The sequence below is a fragment of the Cibotium barometz genome, chromosome 18, assembly GCF_041138505.1.
Source record: "Cibotium barometz isolate CiBa-2024 chromosome 18, ASM4113850v1, whole genome shotgun sequence".
Classification (NCBI taxonomy): Eukaryota; Viridiplantae; Streptophyta; class Polypodiopsida; order Cyatheales; family Cibotiaceae; genus Cibotium; species Cibotium barometz.
The window spans coordinates 32,039,316-32,049,323 of NC_141063.1; positions in this window are offsets into that span (position 1 = coordinate 32,039,316).

Below are 10,008 nucleotides of genomic sequence, written 5' to 3' on the forward strand. Positions count from 1 at the left end.
CCTTCCATCTCGACATTCTGCTAGATGACCACAAGGATGGGTATGTCAATTATAGCAAATCATTACAAGTGTTATCATATGTGACTTCTTATTTTTACTTTGTTTCAAGATTCTACCTATAGTGGAATTTTTCATGGTCAGAGTTAAAGATGAGGGCTTAGAGATATACAGGTTTAGTGTTAACATTTGCATGTTTCTTTATGTGACTTCTTATTTTTACTTTGTTTTAGGATTCTACCTATGGTGGACTTTTTCATGGTCAGAGTTAAAGATGAGGGCTTAGAGATATACAGGATTAGTGTTCTCAATGAGGAGCTAGATTTATTTATGAAAGAGTGCATTTATAACATTGTCCATATTGTAATGACGTGTTGCCTCTTTTGAGAGTTACTCTATAACGACATGTGTTGCCTCTTTTTTTGAGAGTTACTCTTTAATGACATGTGTTGCCACTTTTGAGGCTAATTTGTACCAAAGGTATCAAAGGGCTGGTGTTTTCCTTACATGGGAGAGGAAGAAGAGAAGAGAAAAGAGATAATGCAAGGGTCGAATTGGGAACACACACTTAGCCAACCTTAATGAGGGTTAACTCCTCGATGTGAAGCTACTAGGGGCTCACTTCACCACTTATGTCACCCAAGTGGAGCTTTCCTTGAGCTAGGTAGGGAGGAATGAGAGAAGGAGCTATGGAGAGATCTCAACTCCTATCTCAATGCCTTGGTGTGTGCAAAAGTGAAAGAGAGAAAGAGAGAAAGAGAGCAAGAGAAGGAGAAGAGGCAAGAAAAGGAGCACCACCTACAAGCACACATATGCAATCAAGAAAGCAAGCATGCATACACACAAGCTCACCACCATAGCCACAAGAAAGCAAGAGGGAGAGAGAAGAAGACTCAATTGTGATAGTGGGATTGTATATCCTTTTCATATTTCATAAGTCACTTATATACATGAGCTCTCTTTTTACAATGGTTGGCCGCAATTTAACAATTGGGGGCCAAAATTAGTTCTCTAGCTCTATGTACACCTAGGCTTGTTGCTCATGCCGGTGTTACACATATCGTAAGCTCAGTCATCCCATATATCTTTTACATGAAGCTCTTAGCATGATTTTGTATAAAAATGAATTACATTAAGCGTAACCATGATTTAAATAATGTTAATCATTGTGGTTAATATACCCCCTCCCTAATTCAAGTCTACCATCCTCGGAAACTGGCGGCGGCGAGAAGGCTCAACAGTAGTAGAGGGACTATGTGCGAAAAATCATATCGTGATTTAGGGTCGTTTGGCTTAAGGGGGGATGTTAGAAATAATCCAATCATTTCTCCTAAACTATATCACATAGGATAAAATGCATTAGAATCACCTCCTTTTTTGTTAGCCACTTGTGATTATGCTACCTCATCAATGATGTCATCCCAAAAATGTATCCAGTCACATTGCGTGTACCTTTCATGGCTATATAAGCACTATGTACAAGCTCATTTGTATCAATACAATCATATAGTTTTTTTAATATGAATGCCTCACTTCTCTTTTCCCCTTAGTTTCTAATAGCATGTAGTCTATCATGGACATGAGAAGCTCTCAGGCGAGGTTAGAGAACCCTTTTACAAAGTTGGGGAGGGTGCCGTGGGAGGACCTGATTCCTTTAGAGAAGGCCTATTGGGAGCAAAACTAGCTGGCTTGCACCCACCAGCGGAGGGTATCTAATGTGTGGCATTGAGAGGTGGATGGTGAGGCCGATGGTCCTTCATCGGGCGAGCTGGTGAGGGAGAGGGGAGAGATTGCCCAACAGGGTTGGGTGTGGAGTAAAGGAGGGTCTCTTCGAGGAACTGGGACATTTGATGAAGCTCCTCTTGCGGCATGCCTCCTCCTCCTCCTGGAGATCAGAACGATGGCGCTTGGAGGGGGGCGTGGTAGGTGAAGGTTGTGGATCAAGTTTAGTGGGAGGAATGATGGCACTACCCACTAAAGGCTTAGGGTTAGTGGGAGGGATAGTGGTACTTCCCTCTAGACAGAGAGGTGGGGAAAGCTCCTCCTAGCAGTGGTAGAGGACTTTAATGAGGACTACATGGTAGAGGACTTTAATGAGGAATGATGAGGCAGCTAGCTTGCCCTATGGGTTGGAGAAGATGACATGGAGTTCTTTGTGGAGGTATTCGGCCCAGTTGATGACCACACCTTGAGGGACGCAGGCGAGGGTGGAGAGGTTGCATCTATTGAAGTGATCGACCCAATGTGTCATTACGAGGAAGGAGAGCGCATAAAAGGGCATGACCAGCTCTTGCCATGTGATGTTGTGCCACTCCATGCCATCTTTGGTTGTGGGGTCCTTGAAGGTGTCATGCACATGGCACATGACATTACTATGGTGCACCTGTGGCTACTCGAGTTGGGGGAGGTAGATAATGTTTTAGACCAGGTCGAGGATGAGGTGTACTATGTCTGGAGCACCTTTTGAGTTTAGCACTTTCCCTGTAGCCTAGCTGGTGTTGTACGTCAATGAAATAAAGGTAGTTGAGGAGGTTTGGTCCCTAGGGCTCCATGGTTGGCAAGCTGCCAAGCCCAATCTGCTATAGGTGGGTGACAACAGGCAGTGGCTCGGTAGGAGGGCTGGGTGTAGTAGGGAAATTTGTACTCTACTTTGTGAGTGTTCTTCATTAGTGTTGAGATATCGAGCTCGTCTAGTGAGGCGGTGGACATTGATGACCCGCCTGGGGGATAGGCCCCACACTTACACCACTGGCATGGTTGGTGAGATCTTGGGTGATATGCGGCCAGTGGGATGACAGGCTGTGTGACAGCCATTCTAGAGACTGGCATAGTTATAGCGCCAGCTCATTTAGTCGGGTTCACACTATAGAGAACCCGTGTATGTATTTGGTTGAGTACCTTTCATATTATTGTGTACTCTTATATTGTATATGGTGTGTTGAGTGTTGAGTAGAGAAGAAGAAGATTTTTAGCCTCTCACTTGTGTGTTCTCTATTAGGGTTTTGTGAGTGTGTGTGTGTGCTTGCAAGAGCTCAAGCTCTCTTCCCCCCTGCATCTTTTCAATTAGGCTATGGATGGCGTGGCCATCAACCTGGTTCATCAAGGCTTCATCAAAATTGGAGAGCTAGGTCGGGTGCTTGCCACACTCCTTAAATTGGTGGCCATCGTGCCATCTCTTCTTTTGGGGAGTGTGCATGATCACCTTGAGAGAGGAGTCAGAGTGCTCATGATTAGCCATGTGAGCAGCATGCAAGTAGGCAAAAAGCTATAAAAATTTGAGAGAAAAAACTACAATAGTTTAGCTAGGGTGCAAGAAGAAAAGTGAGAAAAATGAATGGTGGTGGGCACTTATATAGATTTGCAGGGGAGGTACGGTTGTGGCTTCACAAAGGAATGTGCATGGCTCCCAGCGGGGCAGCGGGGGAATGATCGTGGATTGGGCAAGTGAACGGGTGTGGATTCATGACAGGGAATGACAACCGTGGCTTGCAACAGTGAGTGAACGGACATGGCCTAATAAATGAACAGCTGTAATATTATGGAGCAGGAATGAATAGCTGTGGATTCATGAGTGAATAGTTGTGGCTTTACAAATGAACAATCATGGAATTGTGGAGCAGGAGTGGATGGCCATGACTTAAAGGAGTGAATGATGGTGGCTTGGAGGAGTGAACAGCCATGACTTTATGAGTGAAGGTCCATGGATTCATGAGTGAACGACTATTTGTTTCCCCTATTTTGACAGATTTTGTACATTGGGACTTTGTGGGCAGCACCCCATTACGGGGTTTGTATTGACTCCTTTCCCAATTGGTGATGGTGAGAAGTTAGGTCCAATTAGGTTTGGGCAAGGTTGGCAGAGCTATTTGATAGTGAGGGGCTAGGGAGGTAAGAGGTTGAGTAGGGGTGTGACAGGGGAGTTGTATGATGAGGGTAGGTGGGGGTGGCCGAGGTTAAGGACATATCACTATTAGAGACCATGGATAGGGGGGCATGTCCTTGGCTCCCTTCTGGATCTTGCCTTTTCCCTTATCTACTACAGTGCTAGTGGGGGCAATTGTGGCCAGCTTTGGCCTCTATTGGTGTTGTGGGGTAGTGAGCTTGGGGCTAGGGATGTTTCATGTCGATAGTCATGGTAGCCTTCATAGAAATTTTGGGGCTAGGGATGTTTCATGTCGATAGTCATGGTAGCCTTCATAGAAATTTTGTGTGTTGAGGAGATTTTTGGGGACCCACCTGTAAGTAGTGGTTGTGTGAGGATGGTGTGGGCTTTGTCAACAATGTCGCTATGGTGGTGGCTTCTATCGAGTGTTTTCCCTGACCCTACGGGGCCGTTATTGCCTTGGCAGATGCTGACGACGTGAGGTTCTGGTAGTATGTCGATGTGTCGAAACCTTTGGGGTTGCCAAGGTTTGAGGGAAAAGGTGAGTTCTTAGAGGGATCCACATGGTAGCACCCTCATATTAACCCTATGCAATGAGGATCTTCTTGGGCACCCAACAATGAGTATTGGTGGTTTGCGTGGAAAGGGCGTGAGCTGGTACCTACTGGCAGTTAGTGGTGTTAGCAATGTTAGCTGGGTTAGTGGGTTAGATGGGTTAGTGGGTTAGATGGGTTTGATGTGTGGCAGAGTTGGTCATTAATGAGGCTTTGGTGGATGGGGGATCTTAATAAAAGAAGGGTCTCTTTTTGGGTGGCACGGCTCTATCCTTGTCTCGGTAAAAAGTAGGAGAGTTGTAGTTGGTGAAGAGCATTTTGCACCTTGAGGAGGCGAGATTGGCAACTTTGGCTCTTTGTCTATCACATAAGGACAATAACTTGCCCTAAGGACAGTTGTATCATTTATGTCCTTGCGTACCAATCAATATGACACCAGTCGTGTCCATCCATCCTCTTCTGAGAAGGATTTCTTTGTGCATCATTTTTGTAGGCATGACAAAATTTTCCTTCCAAGGGTTTATTTCCAATGTGAAATAAAATTATAGAAACACCTTAGCACTTAAGAGAATGTGAAGCAACGGTAGTGACAGTGGTCAGGGTGTGGAGTAAGGTTGGCCTCCTCCCTAGAGAGTCCCATGCAAGGTAGGACATTAAATTATGGTTAGCACCCATAATCAACAAGTGCTAACTTTTGGGTGAAACTTGTCGGAGTGGTCATTCCTAACCACAAACAAGAAAGTTCCACTTCTTAGTCCTCTTCTTCAAGGTCTACTATCTGAGCCATGTTTACGGTGATTTGTTGGCCTTGGAGGTCAGTAAGGTCTTTCTCTTCTTCTACGGAGAGGTCTTCCCCAATCTAGATGGTGGGCCTTGGATCTTCCCCTAAGCCTGCCAAGTTGATCTCCTTAGCCTTGGCCGAACCATTGTAAGACGATCCTAGCTTCCCATCATGGGTTCTTTGGGCCTTTTTGTATTGTACAAAATGGTCTCCTACCTTGTAGGCTCTGAAGTGTTTGGGTACTTGCTTGGTCTCCTAAACTTTAGGGCTTTCCTCGTCCATTCTTTTTTTGGCCAACTTTTTGTTTCATGTTTTACGCATAGAGCAGTAGAGCTTTTAGGGTTCGGATTGGGAATCCACTTCTTCTTTTTTGTGGTCACAATGTTAACTAGGATGGGAAACTCATCAAGCTCCTTTTGTCACACGTGGAAGAAGTAGGAATGTGCGTTAACAGCCTCCACTTATCTCAGCCCCAATGTTCTTCAGATTCCAATGGGAAGATGTAAGCTTCCCTTCTTGTGAAGCCGTTTGTTTTATGAGTCTTGCGGGTGGGTTTTTCATGTAACGGTCTTTCTTCTTTAATGCTCACTGGTTCATGGCTCGTAGCATCGAGCATACATGCAGAACTGAGCATGTAGAGGGGTGTGATTTCTTGCCCATTGCTGGAAAATCTTGTACCCATGCATTTTAGAAGTATGTCCATGGTAGCAAGGATATGCATCAAGTTCTCAGAGTCTTCCAACTCCGGGAGAGGTGCAAATTCCATGCTATCCTATTCATAGTCCATCGTTTTATGGCATGTTTGGAATAAGTGTGCAAAATTAGATCTCGTAGTAGTCACTGAATCCTCTACCAAGAGTCCCTCACTCATTGTATGGATCTTCCAAATGCGTAGAATGACTTTATCATTCGATCTTTTTTCTAAATGTAAATGTGATCCATTTCCTAGTCATGGATCATCCTAGTTTCTCTCATAAAGGGTCATCCTAGGATGCAATCGTAGGAAACATGGCTGCTAGGCAAAGTTCATCACCACAAAGGTGTGTCAACGATAATTGGTCCCAAGAATCTTAAACTCTACATAAAACTAATGCGCTTCTCGCGGTGGCTCCTTTAGCTAGTTTCACAATCAATGCGGTGTCATCCTCAGGAGGTTTTCCCTATTTTTCCTAGCACTGTTTGGTAGCAATGCTCACTCTTGCTCCACCATTGTTAACCACACTGGTTAACATCATTTTAAAGTGTGGTTACGCTTTTTGTAACCCATTATTATGTAACCGCACTAAGCACTTCATGAAAAAGATTTATGGGATGATCAAGCTTACGACTTGTGTAATGCCGGTCACATGAATGAGCCTAGATGTACATAGAGCTAGGAAGTCGGTTTTGGGCCCCCAATTATAAATGGGCAGTCGGTCATTGTAAAAAGTGAGCTCGTGTATATAATTGATTTGTGAAATATGAAAAGGGACAATCCCATTATCACAATCGAGTTTTGCCTTCTCTCTCTCTCACTCTCTTGTGGCTATGGTGGTAAGCTTGTATTGGTTGATGCATGCTTGCTTGATTGTGCTGTGTGCATGTAGGTGATGATTCTTGTCTTGCCTTCTCTTCTCCCTCTTCTTATCTTCTTCTTGATATCACTCTTGCATACACAAAGGCATGGAGTAGAGGTAGAGCTTTCCATAGCTCCCTTCCTCTTTGCTCTGTACCAAGCTTGTGGTGGAAGCTCCATTTGAGTGACCCAAGTGAAGGAAGAGTGAGCTCCTAGCGGCCTCACATCGGGGATTTAACCCTCATTAGGGTTGGCTAAGTGCTACTCTCCAAACCAACCCTTGCATGGTCTCCCTTCTCTTCTCCTCTCCCTCTCTTGTGTAAGGTAGCATGTTGACTTGGTTAACATCTTTGGTGCCACTTTTGCCAGGGATGGGCATTTAGCTTAGGGTCCTCCACACTCTATCACTTGTTAGAGTCATTGTATATCCTGGTTGGAATGCAAACCCACCACTGGTTGTATGTTTGAGATGTTTGTTTGATCTTGTCTAGTTTAACCATGGAGTTCAATAGAGCATAAGGAGCGTAGGAGTCTTAATCGAAAGCGAGAGACACAAGTAAGTGCCTAAATTTTCTCTTGAAGTTCATGAAATTTTGTTTTTTTAACATTTGTCAAAACTTGCATAAGTAGTTTAATTCCTTAATTAGCCTTAGGTAAATAGGTTTTGTTAAGCATTCTAGGTACCATTAGGAAGCTTGGGACTAGCTCAAGCCACTCACAAAAAGAAAAAGACAAAAAATCATCAAGGAAGGACCCAAAATCTTAGAAATATCAGGATAAGGATAGTTGCATTTTTTGGCTCTGCCTGTCTTATGAGAAGAGTATAACCGTATGCTTCTCAGAGCCACGATCGTTCATTATTTAGCCATAGTCGTACCTTTCTTCTAGGTAGATCTTTCCAAATTTTCTTCATTAATATGAGCAGTGTGTATTCAAAGATGATAAATTACATTTATAAGGATATAAAGAGCATTAAAAAGGGGTACAAAAAGGGTATTGCTGTACTAGGAGATTGTTAGTGGGTGGCTATTAGAAGACACATCGTCCCTACACAATAAAGAGATTAGCCTGACCCAACAAGAGTACGATTGTACCTTTCCAAGAGTACGCCCATACCTTTCTAAGCATACGCTTGTTCCTTCCTCAACAATACACTACCTTTCTAAGAGTAAGCCCGTACCTTCTGCCTAGCCACATTCGTGTCTTTCCCAAGTGTACACCCGTCCCTTCCTCAAGAGTACACCTGAACCTTTCTAAGCGTATGCCCATACCTTCTACCTAGCCACATCCGTGTCTTTCCCAAGCGTACGCATGTACCTTTTTCCTACCAATTCCGTGTCTTTCACAGAAGCATACAGCCATACCTTCTACAGAGGAACGTCGTACTTTCTACCTAGCTACGTTCGTGTCTTTTCACAAGCGTACACCTGTACCTTCTACCTATCCATGCCTGTGTCTTTCCTAAGCATATGCCCATACCTTCTAACTAGCCATGACTGTGTCTTGATCAGCCATGCCCATACCTTCTAGAGAGGAATGCACGTTCCTTAATGAGCGTACGACTGTACCTTCACCCAAAAAAACCCAAAAAATAGAAATTGTCCAAAGGGGGATCTAGCAGCACTACTACTTCCCACATTCATGCACTTACGGCTCAGGGAAATTTGTGCAAAACAACCCTCTGTTTGACGATGTAAATCTTCTTGACGCTCTTGGTAAGATCAGACCCTTCGGTCAACATAGCATGCAGCCAAATGGTGTTGGTCTTTGACAGGACCAATGAGATTGAGGAGCATCCTAGCATAGGGTGCACTAACCTTGACTTAGAGATAGGAGGATTGGTGGCCTAGTGCATGGACAGACCACCTACCTTGGAGAAAAACCCAGAGTCCCCTACGCATTCACAAAGAAATTTTGCTTAGAGACTCCGAAACTTTATCCTAGGAAATGCACAATCAAACAATCCGCATCCTAGGGATAGAGGCATGGAACACCAGGCCGAAAGAGAGCCCACAGTGCCTCCAGACCCTAGACAGGAAATAGGGCAAAGCGAAAGTAGCCCACAATCCACAAGTCTGGGGGGTCGTGCCAACCACTGGAACAGCCGACTCACACCACCATGACCATGGGCCAATGCCAAACCAAGGTCAGGAACTAGCTCTCCAAGACCCAAAAATGTCCTATCAAAGAGAGAGAGCCTACCCAGCCCAATCATATCAGCCCGCCGCACCAATGTACCAACAATACCTGCCTCATGGGGTATACATTGGATACTATATGGGACCTTACAAAGCACAAATCGGTCCTCCCTTGAGACAAGGACCCCCAATGGTATATTATCCACACAACCCAGCTCCCTTGCCTATCTTACCCCAACCAACACCATCTCCAGCCATGGCAGGACTAACTCTTGAAATATTGAGGGATAGCCATGGAAATAGGGAGGGGAGTAGCTACCAGAATAATGCCACCAGCACTGGTTAGGCCAGTACAAGGGCTGAGACAAGAGAGAAACAAACCAGCCAACATTTCTAAATTAATCACCAAGTTCAATAAAACTGGAGATCCCATACCACATTTAGAAATGTTAAACCAGATCTTGAGGCATCTAAGGTGAGTGCCTTCGGCCTCACCTTCACCTTAGATGGCAAAGCTGAGCAGTGGTTTAGATCACTAAAGGTTGAGGGGACAAGGCCACTTTTAAAGCCTTGAAAGAGGCCTTCAAAGTTGGATACTCCCACCAAGGAACTCGATGGAGCCATATCGAGCAACTACACAACGTGAAATAGAAGGATGGGGAAACCATCAGGGACTATATCAACTAGGTGAGATATCTCCATTCCCGTTGTAGTGAGATAGAGACAAGTTCTCATATGAAAGTCTAATTGGGAGATTCCTTAAAGGCCTTGAGGATGTACCCTTGCACAACTCCTTATACACTCTAGCCCACACAACCTTTGAGTACGAGTGCCATGGACTTCGAGGATAATTTTAAGGGAACGTGTTCTCGAGAACTGCATGAGGGCACATCCGAGGCATGATTGAAACTACCAACATAAGATCTGACGGTAAGGGTAAGGAAGTCAACAGGTTGGACAGCTGGCCGAAGCCTTGATATAGCAAATGACCCAACATTGGAGAACCAACCAAGGTCAAGATCGAGTTGGCCAACCCCATCATTATCCAAAGAGGGAGTTAGTGTGGTGCCCGATTTGTCGAGCTAACCATACTAGCACAA